Raw genomic sequence first — 24,092 nt, 5'->3', positions numbered from 1 at the left:
TCTAGACAGAGCATGCATATTACTCCCATTCTGCAGATACTCCGTTGGCTGCCCATTTGTTTCTAGGTTCACGTTAAGGTAATGTATATCACATACAAAGGCCTTAATGGCTTTGGTCCTGCTTATCTGTATGACTGCTTTTGCCCCTGCACTCTGCCTCAATAGCTGCGCTTATTTGAGCAGGGTCTCTTGCAGGGTTCAACCTGCAAATGGGCAAAATCAAGAACTATTTGTACACGTCCCCCCCCCCTCACACACACATTCGCTCCCATCCTATGGAACAGCATGTCTGAGGAGGTCAGGAAGGCTCTCACTCTCCTGGTTTTCTGCAAACAATGCAGAACTGAATGATTCAAGAGAGCCTTATTGCACAGATAACAGGGCTGCACTGTACAAAATGGTTTACAAACTTCCTTGAATAAACTATTAGCAACTGCGGTCTATAGTTTACTGGAAGTGGGACCCGATTGTGTAAATTTTGCACTGGGTATTATATCATGTTAATACTTATGCTAGACTTCATTTCTTTCTGATTGGGTCTTTCTACAACCCATATGCACTGTTTGTTGAATGTCCCATTTTGTTGACTGTACTGACTCATTATGTGTAATCCACCTTGAATTCCTGTGAAAAAGTCAGGCAATAATATAATATATTAACTAGAAATAAAGCCCATTTTATCAAGGCATAAAATGGGTGCTAAGCCCCGGCTCCCCAGGGAACCCATCACAGGGCGAAGGCTTCCCAGGGGCTGAGGCGCCGCGGGAGGTCAGGGGCGACCAGGGGCGTTCTCTTGGCGGTGGGAACAGGCTGGGCGTGTCAGAGGCGGCGAGGCTGTTCCCGGGGCCGGGAGAAGGGCGGCGAGCACCCACCCACCCGGGAAGGATGCGGGGCCTTCTCCTGGGCCTAGGAGCAGCCTCGCCGCGGCAGCGAGGCAGCGAGGCTGTTTCTGGGGGTGGCATAAGGGTGGCGGGGAGGCGGAGAGGCGGCCAGGCGTGGGAGGTGCGGAGTTGTCGCCGCACATACCGGACAGGAGCTCCGGGCAATGGGCGAGCTGTGGGCGGCAGCGGGCGTGCTCTGGGTGGCGGCGGCGGCGTGCAGCGAAGGGCGGCGGCGATGTGCAAGCTGCGAGCAGCAACGGCAACGGGTGGCAAAGGACGGCGGCAACGGGCGGCGAAGGGCGGCGGCAAAAGGCGCAAACGGCTCGTAAGGACGGTTTGTGGGAGGGTAGTTGGGGAGGTGGGCAGAAAGGAACAGGGACGCCACAGCATCCCTGCTCCTTTCCCAACGGGGAGGAGAGGTTAGCGGGAGGACTCACTGGCTCAGCGGTCTTCTTAGACTGAGCGGCGACTCCCCTGGCGGCTGAGGCCAGGCCAGCCCAAGCGGCCAACTGGGAGCCGCACAGCCCCTGAGTGACACTGCTTCATGGCTCCATTTTTGCCCTTCCGAGTTTTTATCCTGGACAGGGCCCGCCCTAACTCCTCCCCACCAGCCCTTAATGCTTTATTTAATCCACTCCGCAGGAGCGGTTAAAAATAGAATAGAATAGAATAGAATAGAATAGAATAGAATAGAATAGAATAGAATAGAATAGAATAGAATAGAATAGAATAGAATAGAATAGAATAGAATAGAATAGAATAGAATATATAACAAGAAAACAACAGCAAGAGATAGACAAAATTGTGCTACGAATCTTGTTTCATGTGCTAACTGATTCTAGAGTGGCAGCTATATTAGTCTTTAAGGTTCCACTAAACTTCTTTTCAAAATGAGGAATTCTAAATCCCTTCCAATCTTCATTTTTGTTTGTCCTCCCTTTCCAGAGTACATCTTTCTTTCTCAATTGATTTCAGCATGACTCAGTCCAAGAGACACAAATCTGTTCATGATAAATCCATAGTTTGTAGATGTAAAGTATAGAGGTATTCTTATTGGTAATTAAATTTGGCCCTTGTGAAAAGCCAAGTGGTACAAAACAGTACTAAAAGTAAACAGGTAGTAAACCTATTCATAGCTATAAATCAAAATAGAATGGTGCCCAAGCTCAAACCCCCAAACCAGCTGGGCAAAAGAGCGCATGAAGATATTAAACAAAGTTGGGGAGAGAATTGCACCTTGTGGCACCCCACAGTGGAGATGACATCAGTGTGACAGCATCTCCCCAATGGCTACCCTCTGTCTGCAACCCCGGAGAAAGGTGACTATTGGAGGGTCATCCTCCATATTCTGGCATTGGTGAGGTGGTGAGCTAAAAGCTCATGACTGACTATGTCGAATCCTGCCATGAGATCCAGCATCACAAGCAGTACCGACTCACCCCAGTCCAGCTGTCTCTGGTTTCCTTCAGCCCTTCTGGAAATTCTTTTCATAAGAATAACTAGGTAATAATGAAATCAGACTCCAGTAGCACTTTTAAGACCAAAAAAGATTTATTCAAGGCATGAGCTTTCGAGTGTAAGCACTCTTCGTCAGACTAAGAATTGACCATCATAACAGTAAGAATATATAAGCAAAGGTTAATCCAGATACATTAGTAAACTGTGTCACAGCATTCACACACAGCCACATGATAACTCCCTGCCAAACCAGCCTGTTGAAGTGTACTTATAAAACTTTCTTCAAATGCATGGTAGATTGGCAGGGATACTCCTGGAACACTATCATCTACTTCTAAACCATGCTATGTTCTTCTAAGTCCAATGACATTACTGGACTTAAATAATGGACTGGACTAGAATTCATAAATAGTGGGCTTCCAAAGTAATTCTCAAGGCCGAGAATGTGGTTGAAGCTAGGAGAATCCTGACAATGGCTTTGGGGTGATCCAAGAGGCAATGCTAAAAATACAACAGCTGGGGTGAGTGGGGTGAGAGGCAAACTGACAACTAGGAACTGTAGTCAGAAGAAAAGTCCAAGGTCAAAACATCGGAAAAATGGGTGCTATGTTAGATAATAAACTAGGAATGAAAGGTACAGAAAACACAAACTTTGGATGCAAAAGAGATGTTGTTCACCAGATAGGAATCCCCAGCCTACCTTGATGTTTATTACTAATGCAGAGGCTTAGCTTATCTTCTCTTTGGAGCTGTTATTTATGCTTCAATATAGGTAATTAGCTGTTTATTGTATAGTGATTTATTGCAGGGATGTCTATAGTATATCAGAGTTTCTTCCTCTCTCTCTCTCTCTCTCTCTCTCTCTCTCTCTCTCTCTCTCTCTCTTATTTACTTTTTAAAATATATCCTTTCATCTTTCTTGCAAAACCCAACAAAGAAAAATGTTAAAACACAAAAAAGATTAAACCATTGAGAAGCCTGGATGACACTGTATGCCAGAATTATTCTACTGAACCTGAATTATTCCTAATTTTAGTAGCCAGATAGCTTTCATGGCAGCTCCTTTTTTAGTCATCTCCACTGATCTGATTTTTTTCTTTTATTAGCAGTTACAAAATGATGTGTTTTTGCCAATAATATGTATAATTTTGTTGCCATTCATCCCACCAAGATCTGAGGCAGGGAGGGGACTAGTTGGATATTCCATCCCTCCACAACTCTTTGTTCCTTCTTTGCTTCCGGCTGTCGGCTCTGCTCCTACCGCTTAGCTCATTAATACTATACTTCACTAGGCAACGTAAGAGTTTTCCTCATATAAGCATGCATTATTTACTTCAGCTATGTGATCTTGACTATGAAGCAGCCCTACTTCCTAGAGGGTTTTTCCAAAGTACTCACTCATCATTTTTGGCTGCCACAGTGTGCCCTTTTTTGGTGGTTTTTTTTTTTTTTTTTTTTTGCATTTGATTGGACAACTTTCCTTAAAATAAAGCTGAATGCCTGAGTAAACTTTCAGTAGTCACACACAAAAACTGTTGTCAGTGACTTGTTTCTGATACGACTGTTGAGTTTTCGTTTTAGAGTAGCATTTATCATGAAGTGTATAAGGGATGAACCACAAAGAATTCTGTTCTGCAGGCCATTCTTTTCCAAAGGTCACTGCAGCTGCAGAGCAGGCACCTGGCCAGAACGTCGCCGCTACAGGAGATGGCTGAGAAGAGGCAAGAATGTTCTTGGCATCTTTCTTAAGGCTCAAAAACGACTTCCCTTTTCCAAATCAAGGGCCTTTTCACACAGGGATCTTTGTTGCAAATTGTTTGCGGAATGAAAAATCGCCATTTAAAATAGTGGAATTCGTCGTTATGCATACCTGCCTTTGTAGTGGAATCAGTTGCGTTTTTTAGCGTTTCCCACAGGCTTCCGGTCTCGGCAGAAATCGCTAGAAAGGAAGCGCTATTGCCAAGCTCGTCCCGCCCCTGGCCGTCAAGCAGCCAATGGGCAGCCGTTAGCATGCTCCCAAACAGCCCCTTTCCCTTTAAGAAAGGTTTAAAAAAAAAAACGACCCATAGCAACGAATCTAGGTAGATTCGTTGCTACGGAGAGACCCATCCAGCTGCCTAATGTGAGCTGTCGTTTGATTGTATGATCGTTTGCACGCTGCCTCGAGTCATAAAAAAAAAATCCCCCCCCCCTCTCACGGTCCCGATTTTCGGCTGAATTTATTTGTAAAAAATAAAGGGACTTTATTTCAGCAAACGGGCTTTTCAGTGGTTTGTGCTTAGTGACTAAAGGTGAAGGACTGAAGCCAGGGAAGCCTCTAAACAGAAAGAGGTTCGCCGGTGCGTTTATCCCCGCTCGCTCGGAGAAAAAAAAATGGCGATCGCTTCGCCGGAAGTTTGGAGGAGAGAGCCAGGGGGAGGGACTTTGAAGAACCAGCAACAATGGTAACGCACAGGTCTTTAGCGCTACTGTTGCAGATTGGTTGCAGGAGTGTATCGCTATCCAGAGGGTGAATCCACTTTTCTGGATTCCCCTGAAAGCGCCACAACGAAGCGCTTTTTGTTGATTGGTTTCAGGATTGTTGCAGATTGTCTACGACGTCGTGGGTTATGGCAAATTAGTAGCGTTTCCAATTAGCAACCATTGTGCTACTTTGAAGCCGTGCGAAATGGCCCCAAATCTCCTTCACCTTCATCACTTCAATATTGTCAGTCTGCAGGATCTAACAAGCAATTCCTATCTTGCTAGCTGACAGTAAGTTTTGCTGCTGAAGGCCCAAACCAAACAGAAGGGATCACAATAGTCCCACTAGCATCCTTGCAATACCATATTATCACTTGCCTTTTGGGAAGATGATCAAGATTGTTTGACTCTAATATGCCCTGATTCTATTCTGGATATTGCAGACCAAGGCCTCACTGTTTGGTACTTGGGCACTGACCACTTTAATAAATATCCAGTCCAAATACTGGCAAAAAACAAATATTTTTTTTTAAAAAAATACTTAAAAGCATAGGAAATTCTTTTAAGAGAAGCCTCACTTCCCATGGTGTACCTTTCCCTTTTGGTGGCTTTCATCTCCCATATAGCTAGGATTTGCTAATTAGGTTATGCTGCTGCAGCATTCTTGATAATATGCACATGCAGACACAATCCTGTCCTGGATGGCAGACCGCTTAGATTGGCCATGCAAACCACACTTAGCTTTCCAAAAGAAGATCAAGATATGTATCCAGTGATCTGCAGGCTAGCCAGCCATGTCTTCTCTGGGGCAGTGCCCTCAGGTTGAAACATCAAAGCTTGAAAACACTGACAGGTGCATACCACCAGTAGCTGGAAACAAGGAACTAGAGCTGGCATGAAGACTTGGCTTAAGTATGGAGGTAAGCCATCAAGGTCCAGCTGCCCTCTTGGAAGGTGTTGAGCTCCTATAGCTGCACTGTGCTTGGGCCAGGATCCTGTGAATAATTCTCATTCTCTGGCCCTGGTATGGGGTTGCATGCAGTCAGTCAAGCAAGCCTCCTGTGGGCCACTCTGTACTGAGCCTTCTGTCGTCACTGTTCCTGCAGGCTGGAAGTGTCCTTTGGGGGATTTTGGAGCCAGGTTTGTGTCCTGCCCTGTGGAGCCCTGGTGACTAGTACAGGGTCCTGTTGCAAGGCCTTCATTGTAGGGTCAGGCAGGATGACTTTTGGTGCTGCTGGACCACTGTTAGCAGGTACCTTGGATGTGTCCAGCTTTTCCTGGTCCCGCTGGCTCTCTTCAGCTGGTGGCCTTGGCTCCTTGAACTCTTCCTCTGAGAACTCAGTTGCTGAGCTGGTTGACAAGGGTCATGACAATATGTATATGGACCAAATAAATATAATCAATTGTAGGGTTGTGCATTTGGATATATCAAATCCATTTACATATTCAAAAATGGATTACTGATATTTTATTAATATATTCAGGTCTTCAGGTGGTATCTGGGCTTTTTTTGGGGGGGGGAATCAGTTCCAAACATATTTGATTTGGGAGTAAATGTTAATATTGTGGGAGCCAGTGTTTTAAGACACTCAGGAACGTTTTTTTTTTCTTGTTTAGTTTTATGGGATTAATGTGTTTTACCAGGGGCCATTCCGCATTCGTCCAAAATAGCACAATGGTTACTAATTGAAATCGCTACAGTTTTGCCGTTATGCACAACATCGTTGACAATCTGCAACACTCCTGAAACCAATCTGCAAAAAGCGCTTCATTGTAGCGCTTTCAGGGAAATCCCAAAAAGTGGATTCACCCTCCAGAAAGCGCTACACTCCTGCAACCAATCTGCAACACTAGCGGGAAAGTTCTGTGCGTTACCTTTGTTGCGGTTTTTGCAAAGTCCCTCCCCCAGGCTCTCTCCTCTGATCTTCCGGCGAAGCGATCGCCATTTTTTTTTTCTCCGAGTGAGCGGAGATCAACGCACCGGCAAGCCTTCGTTTACCCAGTGAGGCTTCCCCGGCTGCAGTCCCTCCGTTTAAAGTCACCAAGCACAAGCATCATAGAGGCCCGTTTGCTGGTTTATTTTCACTTTATTTTTCACACTGTTTTCGGCCGAAAATCGCAACCGTGAGGGGGGGGATTTTTTTTTCACTCAGGGGGAGCGTGACAACGATGAAACGGCAGCTCAAACATCACCTGCTAGCTGGATGGGTCTCTTCGTTGCAACGAATCAACGCATATTCGTTGCAACGGGTGTGTTTTTTTTTTAACCTTCCTTAAATGGAAAGGGGCTGTTTGGGAGCATGCTAACGGCCGCCCATTGGCTGCTTGACAGCCAGGGGCGGGACACAGCTCAGCAATAGCGCTTCCTTTTTAGCGATTTTTGCCGAGACCGGAACCCTATGGGAAATGATAGAAACGCAACTGGATTCCACTACAAAGGCAGGTATGCATAACAACGAATTCCACTATTTAAAATGGCGATTTTTCATTCAGCAGACAATTTGCTACATGGATCCCGGTGCGGAATGACTCCAGGGGTTGGTATCAGCTTGGTTTTGTGGTTTTGGCTTTGATTGTGTCTTTGAAATTGGTTTCGTTGGTCTGGCAACATTATGTCCTTTGCTCAAAATGGTTTGTGTCAAGTTTGCGATATTTATTTATTTATTATTTGTATTTATATAACTGCCACACTCAGTGAAATGGCTTGCGGTGGTTTACAGGTATGTAAAATACAGATCCAATCCATAAAACAACAATCCATAAAACAACAATAGATTCTTTGGTCAAGAGTCTTAGATTCTTGGGTTGTACATAGGCTACATTCTCTGGTTTTGTAGTTCTTGAATTTGCAAGAGCGTTTTTTCCTAATTGGCTTTGAGGGTTCTTGGGTTTGACATTGTTGGCTGGTTGGTTTTATTTGCATTCGGGGGAGGGGGGAATTTGACCACTGTTTTTTCTTTTGGTTTGTGTTGTTGTTTTTTCTCTTGAATGTTTGATTAATATTTGTCCTGAAGAAAGCTTGGCCTTTACCCCTTCCCTCCACAGGAAACCATGGAGGATACCTGGAGGCACCTTATTCAAGGGCTGATAGAATTGGACTCTTGATCCAATTTATATGAAACTTGGAGATTCTTTAATTGGTGGTAGAGGCAACTGCCCTGAAATTTTGGTGCCATTCATTAGATTTAAAAATAGCCTCTCCAGCACCCCAGAAAGATTCCCCATAGGAAATAGAGCCAAATAATATCAGAAATAATATCTTAAGCCATCATACCTTTATGATGTTGTGCTGTGGTGGTTAAGAGCAGCAGCCTCTAATGTGGAGAACCAGGTATGATTCCCCATTCCTCCACATGCAGCCAGATGGGTGACCTTGGGCCAGTCACAGTTCTCTTAAAGCTGTTCTCACAGACCAGTTCTGTTAGAGTTCTTTGAGCCCCACCTACCGCATAGGGTGTCTGTTGTGGGGAGAGGAAGGGAAAGGTGTTTGTAAGCTGCTTTGGGACTCCTTTGGGTAGTGAAAAGTTGGTATAAAAAACCCTGTTCTTCTCTCTTTAGCCTCTAATATACAGTCTTACCGCCTGCTTACAAAGGCCTCAGAATTCTACTAAAATCTTTAAAAGTTGCTAAGTACCCATTTAGACAAATACTGAAATACATTCACAAAGATATCTGACATACTTCCATGGAGTTCACTTTTTAAATACTACAATTAAAAAAAAACAGGAAATTAAGTTACCAGAAGCCTGTACTGGAATTACATTTAGATCATATTAGAAGCTGGCAAAAGCAAGGAACTTCAAAGCTAATGTTAAGATTCTTTCCGCAACTTACATCACTGTGATTAGTACTTTTACAGCATTGTACACCCACACACACTATATATATCTGGCAGTCAGCACCTTGCAAGTGGACCACAGTTTTCGTGGGCACAGGTTACCAGGTTGAGAGATGGAAGAAAACTGAAGGTTTCCTCCTGATGTACATCAATAAAGTTATAAATTGATATGGTGCAATCTTTGTGTCCTCTGCTAATGATACCTAACACCATCCAAATCCAAAAAAGATTTAGTCAGCATAAAGCATAGCAAATGCTTTTAGTATAGCATGTCTGTGTAGATAGACAGACAGACAGACAGACAGACAGACAGACAGACAGACAGACAGACAGACAGACAGACAGACAGACAGACAGACAGATAGATAGATAGATAGATAGATAGATAGATAGATAGATAGATACTACATGTAGGTATGTATGTATATTTTTATGTATGTACACGTTATATGTATGTATATTTAGAGTGATGTACACACACACACACACCCCAAGAGCATTTTAGTAAACCATTCCTTTATTCAGTGCATTATACCAATTCTAAGTCACAAATATGTTATTTACTTTTAATTAACTAATAATAATGGTCTATTGTACAGGTATTATTGGCAACATTTGATGCCTTCCTCAGGCCTAAGGAGACTTCCTATGATGGAAGTCTTCAAAATTTGCTGAGCACAATGGTAAGAAATGAGCCAGTTTGTTTGAACTAGTGAACACATCTACCACATATGGTAGATATAAGCTACAGGCAGGGCCCTCCCTCCCTCCCTCCCTCCCTTCCTTCCTGTAACTGAACTGGTTAGTATTTTGATCTTGTTAGGGATTCCAAGCACCAGGTATACAAGAAATTATCATTTTTCCTGAAAGAAAATAATAATAATTAGACTTGCACTTTTCTCTACCAGAAGGAGTCTCAAAGCGGCTTACAGTCGCCTTCCCTTTCCTCTCCCCACAACAGACATCCTGTGAGGTGGGTGAGGCTGAGAAAGCCCTGATATTACACTGCTAGATCAGAGCAGCTTTATCAGCACCCTAGCAAGCCCAAGGTCACCCAGCTGGCAGCATGTGGAAGAAGAACAGGGAATCAAACCCAGCTAGCCAGATTAGAAGCTGGTTCTCCTAACCACTACACCAAGCTGGCTAACAGCAATCTTCACAAGAATCTTTCAAATTCAGAGAAGAAGTAGTGCTTTTCTGGGCCGCCCCTCTCTGCCCCCTGCCAGTGTTGGCCACTTGGCTCAGCCCCCTCGACTTGTTATTCTCATTGATCCTGCCTGCCTGTCACGCCACCCCTGCATAGCAAGGATAGACTGCTGCAGCAAAAGTCCCATGGAGACCATCATGGCAGCACCCACCAACACTGGCTGGGCATCTTTTTTCCTTTTACCCTTGGGAGGCAACTAGAAGCGCCACAGTCGTGCCATGGCTGGTTGTTGTGGCGAGCTGTCTTGGTATAGGTGCACCACAGGATTCTTTTGTCAATGCCTTAGTGTTTTTTGGCTTAATCTGTATAATGTTAAGGTTGCCTGATATTCCTTTTTAGAATATTCATATAAATGTTTTAATCCTAAATTTTAAATAAATCTAGTGTGGACTCGAACATCAATACTGAAAGTAACCATGCATTTTTATTCTTATTTTTTTCTCCTGCTGCTTTAAACATCTACTTTTATTATACTTATTTTAGCTTAATTGCTTCACTCTCTGACACCTCAGCATTGGGTGATGTAGAAAGCTTTTTTTTTCCTTTTCATATTTGCACATCAAAGTGTAAATTAAACACTGTTAAGTTTCTCCTGCTTCCCTAGTGTTTAGAGACTTTTAAGAAAGAAAATCAAGGAAAATTAGGAAATCCTGCACTACAGTCAAGAAATGCAAGCTATAGGGCCTACTATAATCTACTGTGGTATCACACTATGGCATTTACCTCATGAAAACAGCAGGAAGTATTGACATTATCTGAAATTCACTGCAAAATAGTAGCAGCTTTTGTGCTGTGATAATCCAAGTCAGGATAATTTAAAGGGATGCCTTCTCCCTTATGAACCGCTCTGAAACAGCAACACATGCGTTGCTTTCCCCACCACTAGATGGCAGACCTAAGGGAACCAGAAATCGCCTTTTGGTGCCCAGACTTTGGACCTCCCTTCCACATGAGACCCCTAGGGATTTTATCTCTCAAGAGCAACAGGAAAGCAAGATTATATAGTTACTAGTAATCAAGCCCGCTGTAATAAAAACACAGCGGGCGCTAGGCAAGGGAGCCCCCGGCAGTCGCTTTGTGCCTCTCGCCGGGCAGTGAGCCCTTGTCGGCAGGGCGGGAATCGGGCAGCAGCAGCAACGTCCCTCGGCAAAAGACTACCCCTCCCCCAGGCCTCAGTAAAATTGTCAAGCATTGACCGGTCCCCAGTGATAAAAAGGTTGGGGACCACTGCTCTAGAGTATCAAGATCAGCTCTGCAGGCAAAACCTTGTACTGTTTTGAGGCTCCATCTCCAAACTTCAAGGAATATTTCCAATCCAGGGGTAATCAGCCTCCAGGTGAGGCCTGGAGTTCTCCTGGAATTACAGCTCACCTCCAGGCTATAAAGATCAACTGTCTAGGCAGAAACAGCTGCCTTGGAGGGTGGAAAGTGTTGTCATGCAGAAGAAACATTTAAGGCCTCCCATGCAGGTTGTTGTGGAAATGAAACACTTGAGGCTTACTGCACAGGGTTGTTGTGCAGATGAAATAGGAGGCAAAAGAAACTCTGCAACAGCATCCAGTTTCATCTGTACGTCAACCTTGTATGGTAAGCTAGGTTCAGAGAGTGGAGAAGAGACACACATGGTTTGTCTCCTGCAGCAAGGCCGCCCACAGCAGTATACTAAGTGAGAAGGGGCTTTTCTGTGGCCTCCCTGTCAGCCATCCATCAGGCAGAAGGGGAAAGCTTTCCCCCGCAAAAGAAATGCCCTTGCATGGCCACAGACTTCCCTGTGTTGCTCTCAAAACACGTCCCTCGCCTCAGTCAGGGGCTGTTAGAGGCTCCCTTCACAGCAGGCTTGAAGGGAGGGGTGGAGCCAGAATCCTGAGTAAGAGCAGCAATTGGCCCTGAGTGGGGGATGTTCCACCAACAGGAGTCTTTGGAACCTTCAGCATTATGTTAGGCTGTACGGTCACAAATTAATGTATACAGATACTTTTGGAGCACAAATTAAATCTTCACATTACATTCACTGCTTGCTGTTATACTTCTGTACTATGTATTATATACTTTTTACTTGTTAGCCACCTTGATTATAGCAATAGAATGAATAGATTTTTTTATTTTTTTTTATTATTATATTTATATTTATACCCCGCCTCCCCCCGAAGGCTCGAGGCGGCTTACATAAACCCGTCGGAGTTTGTTGGAGTACTAGTCCTTAAGCGCTGTACCTGAAATACAGCGGGCGCTAGGAGCCCTCGAAATCCTCTCCCATGGCCTCATAGCCCTGTCACGGCCACAAAGCCCTCCCCCCTCCCAGCCCAGCTTCCCGGGGCCTCTCGGCCTACCTTGCCTCTTGGCGGCCAGCACAGGAATGGCCACTGTGGGGCGAAGATGGCCCACGGGGGGGTGGGCAGGTTGGGAGGCAGTCCTGGGGCAAGGGGTCAGTCCTGGGGCCAGTAAAGCTTTTGATATATGATATTCTCGTTCACAAGTTGGTAAAATGCGGTATGGATCCTAATTCTGTCAGGTGGATCAATAACTGGTTGACACTTTCCAAACACTCTAAGTGGATCAATAACTGGTCAGTCCTGGGGCCAAGGGCCAATTGGCCCCTTGGCCCCGGACTGACAAGTGGAGGGTACATTCGGGAGGCACTTTGCCAATCAGAAGGCACCTCCCAATTGGGCCCTCCGCTTGTCAGTCCAGGGGCAGGGGCCAAACATTGGCCACCCCCATCCCAGGCAGCGCCCACCCCTACAGGCCTTACTGTTTTATTTATATAATTCCCGCGGAGCGGTTTAAAGATAAGCTTTTTATGGGATAGAGACCTCTCCATCAGATGCATGAAGTGAAATCTTAGTACATATATATATATCATAGAAGGAAAATTGTGAACTGAGGGGATTAAAAGGCCATAAAATATAATAGGTATAATATGTGGATTTTCTTCTCTAGTTTTTTTTTTAGTGGGATTTAATGTCACACATCTGCCAGGCTCTCTGGACCATGAAATTTTAAACTGGATTGTATTCTTAAACTTCCCAAAGGCTTTTGATAAAGTACTTTACCAATGACTCCTGATAAAAGGATAGGAATGCTTATGGTTTGAAAACTGGTTAAATGATAGAAAGCACAAAGTAGAAACAAATGGACAATTCTCTCAATGAAGGAGGATATGCAGGTAGAGATCATTGTCTGTACTACAATCCACTCTTGGTCTTGTTTTAGCAGACAAAATTGAACATTTTCATCTTTTGCTCCGGGGATTGTAATGTATTTTTTTTTTCTGTATTGCCATCTGGTGATGTCCACATACACAATCATCTGTTCAGTTGCCTGAAATGTGTTCACAGTGAAGAACTATCTTTGAAGAATTTGAGGTATCAGTCTCCTGCTTCATTTTGTGCTCTTAGCCCAAATTTTCTGGCAATATTTTATTCTATTTTATTTCCCAGTTTATGTTCCAGTCAACAAATCATTATCAGCACATCATATTCAGATGTGTGATCAATTTCTTCCTCATCAGCTGCTGTAGTTGAGGTGCAAACTTGAATGATGGTTCTGTTGATAGGCTTTCCATGAAGTCTGGTTGCCATTATTTGGCCAAACTTTTAATTATTGCCCTGATTGTTTGTGCTATATCTTGCCTCCAGGAGACCACCTCCATTTCTCCTGATGTGACTTTTGGTTCCTGATAAGGGTAGTTGCATCTTTGTATAGTGTCTCAGCTGTGAATATCCTGCCTTGAGTGGCTCATTTCTTTACATTAGGGGTTAACCTAATGACAGAGTCTAAACTCCTGTTTTGTTGTCAGCTTCACTGACACACACATATCTCCTTACCACATTATGGTGTGGCCCAGCTACCTCATTGGAAGTAATAGGAGAAAAAGGCATAAATATTTTAAATATTTAAATAAAGACTTTAAATAATATAAATGTAAGTGTACTTTCTTTTCTTCCCTGGACAAAGAGAAAATATACTGGAGACTTCCACAAGCACTGCTGCAGACATGAAAAGGCTCTTATGAGGGAGTCCTCTGCTTCCAGAACATTCCATCGTCTGCCATCATACTGTGGATATTCACTTAGCAATCAACATAGTGAATGCAGCAGCTTCATCTTCTCGTCTCTTAATCAAACTATAAAATGTTACATGGTACTCCTGTAATCTCTGGAGATGCTAAGGGGCAGAGCTTTTAACAGTTGTGTTCCACAAAGTTAATTTCATTCTTTCTATTCACAGGCAGAGACTTAGAAGCTACCTATTTGATATTTCTTTTAATTATGTTTGAATTGGTAAGTCCCCCAGACATTTGTGAAGATCTACTATTCATAAATATTTTATCATCCTTACACACAGTTTCCACAGGAAAAGTCAAGGCCATGTTTCTCAAACAAGAAATTACTCTCAAGTAAACATTTCATGCACATACTGTTTAATAGAGTACCTAATCAGCAAATGCACATATGAAAGCAATAACTTTTCCAACAATGTAATCCTTGCTACAAAATGTGAAAATGAGCGGCATCTTTCAGGTCATCAATATTTGTATACACTGACAAATCAGTATACCATTCATAATAAATGCATGTCCCAAGTACCGCAGATAGCTTCAGCAGTAAGAAGAGTTGGAATATATATCCTGCTTTTCACTATCTGAAGGAGTCTCAAAGTGGCTTACGATTGCCTTCCCCTCCTCTTCCCACAACAGATACCCTGTGAGTCACAAAAAACAGCTGAGCAGAAAAAGCAAACTGGGGCAACTCTAAAGAAACTGCAGAAGACAGCTCAAAAAACAGCTAAACTAGGAGGAGGAGCTGCTCTCACCACTCAACTGTTTTTCAGGCTGTCTTGTCAGCAAAGAAATAAAAGGAAAGATAAATTCAAAACACATTTATTTATTCAACAAACACTGTAACTATTCTTTGTTCTTATTCTCTTATAACCCTCAAAATGTTAGGGTCTGAACTGGCTGCAACTGAGAAAAAGAGAGAACTTGGGGTTCCAGTGAATAATTATTAAAATGGGAAGTCAGTGTGTGGTGGAGGTTTAAAAAAAAGTTTAATAGTTAAGGAAAACAGCCAGCATCACAATGTCCTTGCATAGAACTATGGTACATTGTCATTTGAAATACCATGTATAGTTCGTACTATCCACAGCCTGGAGAAAAATGTCTTGTTGCTTTAACAGATTTTTAATTATGGAAATTGATACAGTGTACAATTCTAGTCGCTGAATCTCAAAAAGGCTATTGCTAAGCTGGAAAAAGGGTAACCAGTACGATCAAGCAGTTAGACCATCTTTTTCCTGAGGAAAGGCTAAAGAGACTGGACATGATAGAGGATTTTAAAATTATGCACGTGGTGAAAGAAGTTAATAGAGATGCTTCTTCCTCTCCCATAGAACTTAAGGGCACACAATGCAGTCGACAGACAATAGGTTCATGTCAGAGAGAAAAAAATCACAGAAACATAGAGTTGGAAGGGTCAATACAGGCCATTGAGTCCAACCCTCTACTCAAGGCAGGATAAACCCAAAGCATCCATGGTAAATATCTATCCAGCCTCTGCTTTAAGGTCCCCCGTGAGGGGGAGCTCACCACTTCCTTAGGCAGCCAATTCCACTGCTGAACTTCTTTGACTGTGAAATTTCCCCCCCTGCTATGTAGTTGATATTGTTCTCCATGAAGTTTAAACCCATTAATGCAGGTCCAATCCTCTGCTGCCAACAGGAACCACTCCCTGCCCTCTTCTATGTGATAGCCTTTCAAATACTGAAAGAGTATATCTCTTTATTCAACAAGTAGTTGAATTATGGAATTTACTGCCAGTGGGAATAATGATGTTCATGAGCATAGATGACTTTGACAGTGATTAGACAGATTCCTTGACCAAAATTCCATCAATGGCCATGGTGAGTTAAAAGATCCTCCACGTCCAGAAGCAGGGAACTCGGTGCTCGGCCGGGTACTTTTTAACATATTTATTAATGATCTAGATGAGGGGGTGGAAGGACTACTCATCAAGTTTGCAGATGACACCAAATTGGGAGGACTGGCAAATACTCCTGAAGATAGAGACAGAGTTCAACGAGATCTGAACACAATGGTGGCGAAAACGTGCATGTGCGGCAACTGTGCATGCGCGTTTTCGCAGAACCCAGGCCATTGGCTCTCCCCTCACCCCGGAGGCGGTCCCTGACCTGAGAAAGGTTGGGGACCACTAGTATACGGCACTGGTCAGACCACACCTGGAGTACTGTGTGCAGTTCTGGAGGCCTCACTTCAAGAAGGACGTAGTTAAAATTGAAAGGGTACAGAGGAGAGTGACGAAGATGATCTGGGGCCAAGGGACCAAGCCCTATGAAGATAGGTTGAGGGACTTGGAAATGTTCAGCCTGGAGAAAAGGAGGTTGAGAGGGGACATGATAGCCCTCTTTAAGTATTTGAAAGGTTGTCACTTGGAGGAGGGCAGGATGCTGTTTCCGTTGGCTGCAGAGGAGAGGACACGCAGTAACGGGTTTAAACTACAAGTATAACGATATAGGCTAGATATCAGGAAAAAAAATTCACAGTCAGAGTAGTTCAGCAGTGGAATAGGCTGCCTAAGGAGGTGGTGAGCTCCCCTTTGCTGGCAGTCTTCAAGCAAAGGTTGGATACACACTTTTCTTGGATGCTTTAGGATGCTTAGGGCTGATCCTGCGTTGAGCAGGGGGTTGGACTAGATGGCCTGTATGGCCCCTTCCAACTCTATGGTTCTATGATTCTAATATCAATGCTAAGAGGCAACATGGGGGAAGGCCTTGACTTCTATACCACTTGTTAGCCCTCTGAGGGGATGCTGTGTAAAACAAGATGCTGGAGCAGATGAGATTTAATCCAGGGTAGCTCTTATATTCTTTTATTTTTATCTTTATCTTCGGCTTGAGAATAATCGCATGGCTGCGATTATTCAGTAATAAGGAAGGAAAGTTGCCATGCATTTAAGTTCAGGGGCACTTTTGTGCCGAAGGGGTATGAATAATGCTAATGTTGTGAACTAAAAATAGGGATACGTGTGGTCATTACATGAAGGAAGAAGTGCATGGCCCAAGGCATGTGTATACCCACAAACGAAATGCACAGGGACCTTAAGGAAATGTACAAATGAAACAGACATGCTTCATATATATGCATCCCTGCTGTAGTCTCACCAGTTCAAAATTCACCAGTCAATTTGTGCAATTCAAATTTTTCTTCAGATCATAAAACAAAGAAAAAATAATTTTCTTAAATCTACTGTTCTTGTAAACTGATTTCCATTGTGTACCCTTTTTAATGAAGTCTTTCTGTGGCTGACCTTTTATAATATTCATAAAATATAATAATTTCTCAAGCATTTACCCCAAGTATATACAATACCAATATCTATATCTATATATCTCCATGACACACTTTGAATATTTAATAGTACTGGGGGAAAATGTGTCTCCAGTATCTACATTGAACAAGTTAAAAGAGCCTGTGGAAAGGGGTACATAGAAGCTCCTTCAAATCCTGTCAGATTTCTAGAAGTTTCCAAGCCCGTATCTGGGACTTCTTCCAATGTAACTCTGTTTTACTGTATATGCTTTCATACAAGCCATCATGGTTAACATTTAATGGGGTTATTATTGATGTTTTATGTGGGGTTTTATCTGTAACCTGCCGCAAGACAGCTTGCTGGGAGCGGTGGGATATGAATCTAAAAAATAAATACATTTCTCTCACAAGAAATATCAAGGAATGAAGAAAATTGTGAAGAAAGTCAGTGTAACAGTATTATGGATTTTTACCAAATATTCTTTCAGCAGATTCTTCAAAGTATCCTGGTTTTTTGACAGAATACTCTGCAGTACAAATCCACTGAGCTGGAGTGAACAACTTATTTAGTGACGAGGAGTCAGGACTCTCATAATGATCACTGACATTTTCAAAAGTTGTTAACAGAGTGACCTTGGGCACAATTTAGCTACTGGCTTTCTGAGTCACGCTAAGGAGGAAAAATAATTAGTGGCTGACTAGAGAGGGGCCTGCCATCCTGCCTTTGCAGGAGGGAGCATTTTGGCAGAACAACATATACAACATTCTTTTTGTTTTACATGAAGCACATGTGGAGGACTGGCTTAATCCCACTGAATATGTGAAGTGTTTTGAGATCCACAAATGGAAGCAGCTACAGAAATCCCAGGTGGGAGAGATCTTGTGTGACTCTACTTCCAATAAGAACAGATTTGCCAGCTGAGAACAAAGCCTAAAGAAGCGATCGCTGTCAGCCAATTAATTCCTTCTGGAGAGGAATTGTCTTCCACACTCAAAACAAAATCTCCTTTTTATAGCACAATCCTCCTCGTTTCATCTTGCCTTTCCCTCATTAATCCAGTTTCACCTACCTAGTACAGATATATGTAGGATGAGAGAGAGAGAGGAGAGGGATTTACTTTCCCCCATTCTGTTCATCTTGACCTTTCTGATTTGGATCAGCATTTACACTTGCCCACCTGTCTGGCAAATCGTCCCTGCAACGTGCCCTTCAAGATGAAAAACATAGTTTGATAACATATAGTGACAAAGCTTGCAGAGATGGAGTGCAAGCAAAAGAGGGAACACACTAAGGGAAATCACTTCCAACCAAGATCTGCCACTGCAGAGCTAATCAGGCAGGTATTCAGTTGTTCACTCCTGCAGACTTGCTTAGCATAGAAATAGGCTGTCTGCCCAGGAAGATGAGGTAATGTCTAGCTTTAATGCCAATCTCTCTAACTGGCAGGACACATCGGGTAAATATTTCTGCTGCGGGAGACCACATTAATTTGATTCTGCTACCAATCTGATTATTGTTATTGCCATCATCAATATTAATAGTTGGGGATGCATTCCTCTTAAAGCATGACCCTGTTTAACAGGCATATTAGTTAAGGACAAGGAATTCGGAGGTACAAGGATCCCGTACTGTGTTACAGGAGCAGAGCCATGCTGGACTCCTGCATTCATGGATGACACAGCCTTACATCTACTTCTTCTGTTTCTTGCACTGAGCAATCAGTTTCTTGTTGTACTCCACAGTTACTACAAACTATGTAGAGGGTAAACTCTTTTCAAACTGCTTGAAGAGAAACCTGGCTGGCCTGCATAGAGTCCAGTTGAACTCCATATACAATTTCAAGTGCAAGCACTCTTCGTCAGACGAGGGGTGCTTGCAATCGAAAGTTCACGCCTTGAATAAATCTTTGTTGGTCTTAAAGGTGCTACTGGACTCTGATTTTATTGTGCTACTTCAGACCAACACAGCTACTCATTTGAATCTATCCATATACAACTTGCTCCTTATTGGGTAAATCTTCATGGTAAGGGTGGTGCCCTGAACAGATGACTATGTCAAGTTTTTGATCAGCACCTTCAAACAGTCTTGAGTTACTTGCAACCAGCTGCCTTTGTTTTATTTCCCACAAAGGTGGCCTATAGAGGTAAGCCTGGCTATTTTCACATTCCATGTAATTTCATATAATATAAAGTTCAAAATGAAAGGAAAAGAAACAATCCATTTTGTTCATGATAGAAGGAAGCTGGAAAGTCTTCCAGTAGTTGAATTGCTGTTGAGCCATTATAGCATAAACATACATTAGCTTCTGGTGCCAACTCTCCCCTTTCAAATAAAAACTAACTGCAGTCAGCTTTGTTTGGAGATCTTTCTTTCTGTCCATCTGTATTTCTTCGTTCACTGTATGTGACTATGCAAACTGTTCACCAATAACAATTTTTAAATGTAATGCTTCTTCTAGCACCTGCCAACTTCCTATGTTTTTTTTAAAGGACATTTGATCTTGTGGAGGAAACACCATAAAATAAAAAAATAGTTCAGACATCATACTTACAAGTGTGGATATATAGTACAAGCTTAAACTGGTTTAATATCCATTCTGTGTCTCTTTTCAAAGAACTCAGGAAACTATACTTATAGTTAACAGAGGCTTAATGTGTGGAAATAGGCAGTTGAGGCTGGGGTGGTTCTAAATAACATCACCTGGTAAATAACATCCCATTAAGGAACAGAACATTTTTCTCTAGGCTGTTGGCACTGTGAACTGTAGTTCTATGAAACTGCGGGGGAGGATTTTACAGCACAATCTTAAGCACAACTACTCAGAATTAAGTCTTGTGTTCAACAGGGCTTACTTCCAGCATGGAGAAAGCCATGATACTTAAATTGGTATGAAACCCCAACAATGCTTATCCATGGTTCCTCTATATCGGGGGTCATCAAGCTCCGGGCCGCAGCCCGGAAGGCCACGGTACCGGGCCGCCGGCAGCCGCACTTGCCCCCCCGCAGCGAGCAGCTCGTCAGGCTGCGAGCTGCCCGATACTGCAATCGGTGGTGGTGGTGGGGCCACCCGCTGGAAGGCCTCTCTACTCCTCCACAGGCCTCCCCCCCACCTTCCTGCCACTAGCGCCCGCTGCATTTCTCTGTGCAGCAGGCTTAACTACTAGTCCTTTTATAAAACAGATTTACTTCGGTCACAGAATCTGTGTGCAAGACTAGGCAGACATAACCTTAATTCATTTTCTTTTTGTGAAATAGAATAAATAATGTTTACATATCCCAAAGAGAGTAACAAGCAAATATTAAAACATGAGCTGAACATTGGTGTGATACTTCTGGCTTCCTGTAATCACGCAACAGAATCATAGACAAGGATTTTGGCAAGGCATGCAGAAAGTATCTAACAGTAGATTTGGAATGTACAAAATTCTCAGTGGCCCATTATGCACGGGGGGAATAGCACACATTCGGGGTGGAATGGCAGCGACTAAAATCACAGATAACGCACGGTGCCGGATGCAACCAGCTACAGATTCGGTGCATGCTGCCGAAAAAGCCGCGTGACCGGGGCACAACCAGAAGCGGTGCAGGGGTTGCCGCGTGCATGATTGGTTACTCTGGGTTTTGTCGCTGTTGCGTCCCATCCCGTCCCATGCATAAGCGGTTTGCTTCGCTTATTCCCCCTCTGCATTTTCCATGTGACCCGAAATCGCCGTTTCAGCGGCCGTGCATAATGGGCCTGAGTGAAACTAATAATCATTCCAAAAAAAAACGTCAGCTTCATTTGTTTTTTGGTAGTACACTAATATTTGCCTAAGTAGTACATCTAGTTGCAGAACAGCCAACATACAATTTTCAGATAGATGCAATTGAAATTGCTGACCTGGATTTTTAAAATCTGTTGGTAAGAAAATTTAGGATGTCTGCAACATGTGTTCTCAGCAGGGCTACAAATGCCTTTATAAAGGTGGTCTTCTGTGACCTAAAATTGCAGCATGCAGTCTCATCTTGACACAGCAAACCTCTGTCTACTGAATCTTACAGATACATGAACATTGGCCCAGGCAAAAGCAATGGCCTTGACTCAGCTAGCACTAGATTTGTGAGGGGGCTGGGAGTGGAGCCAAGAAGAACATTATGGATGCTGCTGACCAAACAGAGCACATGACAAACAGAGGAGGGCTGTTCCCAGCAGTGCTTCCTCATTTTGATGGCCCACATCATTGGGGAGTTGGCCACAGGCATGGATCTAGGGCCCCTTTCTTCTATTTAAAGTGCTGCTGCCAGATGCTACATTCTCTTAATTTTTTGATCTCTTGTTCATTAGCGGCTCAATTCTTGCATCTCACACATGTGGATTACAAATGCCTGATCCACTGCTGGCATTTCTGTCCCTTGTAATCATATGAAAATTACACAGGGCATTAGGGAGGACCTGAGTGTTTAGCTTAGCTTCTTAGATAATTTTAATGGGGTTGCAGTCTGGTAGTCCACCTTGTCACCTAGCTATTCAATTCAGATGTGGAGGGCAACCTGCCCTTCAGAGTCTATTTTGTGGGCTGGTGGCATGCATGGCACTGGCCTCCACAGTGGCATTCTAAAATATCTTACATTTCTTGATTCTCCCCCCCCCCCCAATTTTGGTAACAGTTGTCATCTGGAGTCAATTTCTGAATGGGGGACAGACACTGGGGAATAGTACTCTGTTGTATTCACAATGGCTTGCTTTGTTTGCTATAGTCTTAGGAGCATCTGGCAGAGCAAGGCCCCCCCTGCTCTTGTGAGGGTTTGGGCTTTGGGATTGATCCTTTGGGGAGAGGACTGTTCTGCGTGCTCACCTCCTCCATTGGGGATTCCCTTAAGAAAACTTGAGGGAAACCATTAAATGGCATGCTCAGCTTGGGGGCTGTCAGCTGGCTTTCACCTCCAGTTGTCAAGGGACAATCCAGCAGCAATTACCCATGTGGCTTGTCATTCTACAATTACTTCCTCCCTCAGCAGGCCGGATGGGGGGGGGGGGAGGATTTCTTTGGGTGGCAGGCAGGTTGTGTGATGCAGGGTCAGTGCCCATGATGTGTCAATGTTTCTTTGTCTGTATATAGTAAAGCTGTGGTCATTTATATTTCCACCATTCGGGCGTTAGGTCTCTTCTTCTGCATGCTCACTATGCACTAGGCCATGGGCCAGCAACAGTAGCAATCCCCATCCCCAGATATCTGAGACAGTCATAAAGTAAACAGAATAAATTTTCCCATGGTTTTTCAGAGAAACCTGTTTTCTTCAAAACTCAGCAGAGATTATCTCACGCATATAACTTTCCATCCAGATTTTCATTTTACCTTTAAAAACGTACTGTGATAATATCATGCTAATTAAAAACAAAGTGCTGGTAACATTGTGTTCAGCCAAGAACAGTTTGGTGCAGACATTATAAAATTCTTTCCACCTGGCAATGTTTACTCATGACTTGTAAATACCTCTGTTAATCCTCTTCTTTGTGGTCTCTCACACAAGATCTTGATAATAAACTACATTGCACTTTTGTTCTGTGCAACAAGAGATAACAAAGAGGAAAAGGGATTAGGAAAACACATCCAGTGGGTAAATAATGATTCATGTAGTTTCTTCATGATGAAGTGGCTACCACAGAATAAAGAAACCAGACTATTCCATTTTACCAATAGAATCTTAAAGATGTTTTATAGGACAAAAATAAATAGATCACAAGATCTCTGTGGTTTCTCTATAAAGTAAATCACAGCAAGGTGCATTCATTTAGCACAAGTTAAATATTTTCATAAAATAGTCATCAGACAATGAACAGTATGCTTCCTGTATAAGGAAAAGTCCAATATACAAAAGAGGTGGTAGCAAAGAATTGTATGACTGGAGTTTCTTTCTTTATTGATGAAGGGGGGGGGGTCCTTCAAAATCCAGCAGCTAAATAAAACAAGAAAGAAAGAAAAAAGAGGGGGAGAATGCATAGAGACAAAACCTAACAGTGGTGGTAGATCTACACGTAAGTCTCTCTGAAAAGTTTCCAAATATCAAGAAGAAGTCCATATACAGTTTTCATCCATATGCCATGTTAAATATTGATAAGGTTCTATGGCCCTCAAATCATCGATTTACTGATGTCTCCAATGTTATAAGTAATTTGTCCAAAACCTGGGTGTAGTCTACATGGAGCTTTTATTCCAGTCCCAGGCGGATTCAGTCCCTGCCATCTCCAGTGAACACGATTTCCATTTTGATTTTTTCCGATTTAAATTTTCCCTCTGCAACAAGCATGATTGATCTAGAGTGACCCTACCTTTATCCTGCAATATCCTAGAGTGGATATAACCCTCAATATTTGAAGAATCAGATTGAGAAAGCATGAGAAAAAATGCGGAGCTCTGGCTGCTTCAAATTTGTTCCTGAACTCCATGGTAGAGAAGCCCTGATTGGCTAAGGCTGCCCAGGTGACAAAGCCCCTAATTTCTCTCAGCAGAAGCTCCCAAAAGCCCTAACTTATGTCGGTAGATATTTGCCTCCCCCTCCCCCTTCAAGAAAAGAAAGAAAGGGGCTCCGGCTGTGCTTAGCTATTCTGCTGTCTTCAATCCTCTCCTCCCCCCCCCTTCAAGAAAAGAAAGAAAGAGGCTCTGGCTGTGGCTCCCCCCTCCCCTTCTGAACTCCCCTAACCACGTGCAGAACACTTTTCTGTTTCAGTAGGGGGGGGGAGACCCGAATTCAAATCAATCTGGATTCAGCAGGATCCACACTGGAAAAAACAAAGTAAGTGCAGAATCAGCCCTGGTTAGATAGGCCATATCAATCAAAGGTAAGGCCTCTTCTACCTTCTTTGGTAAATTGCTGGCAGCTGGTGACAGACACATCAGAATGAAAATAATTACTGGAACCAGTGTTTTTAGTGTGCC

General features: G+C 43.2%; 1 protein-coding gene across 2 annotated transcripts in view; it reads right to left on the bottom strand.

Moving 5' to 3' along the window:
* Positions 1-24,092, bottom strand: part of LDLRAD4 (low density lipoprotein receptor class A domain containing 4) — a 322,573-nt gene that overhangs the window by 113,677 nt on the left and 184,804 nt on the right. Inside the window, exon 1 of one of the 2 annotated variants that reach the window (XM_077352832.1) lies at positions 8,077-8,098. The exons of the other annotated variant lie outside the window; for it this stretch is intronic. The gene's annotated coding sequence lies outside the window, so the exon portion shown is untranslated. Of the gene's footprint in view, positions 1-8,076; positions 8,099-24,092 lie in introns of those variants that run through there. 2 annotated transcript variants of the gene reach the window in all.

Source organism: Paroedura picta, chromosome 9, assembly GCF_049243985.1.
Source record: "Paroedura picta isolate Pp20150507F chromosome 9, Ppicta_v3.0, whole genome shotgun sequence".
NCBI lineage: Eukaryota > Metazoa > Chordata > Lepidosauria > Squamata > Gekkonidae > Paroedura > Paroedura picta.
The sequence above is the reverse complement of the archived record's forward strand: the minus strand, read 5'-3'. Positions and strand labels throughout refer to the sequence as shown.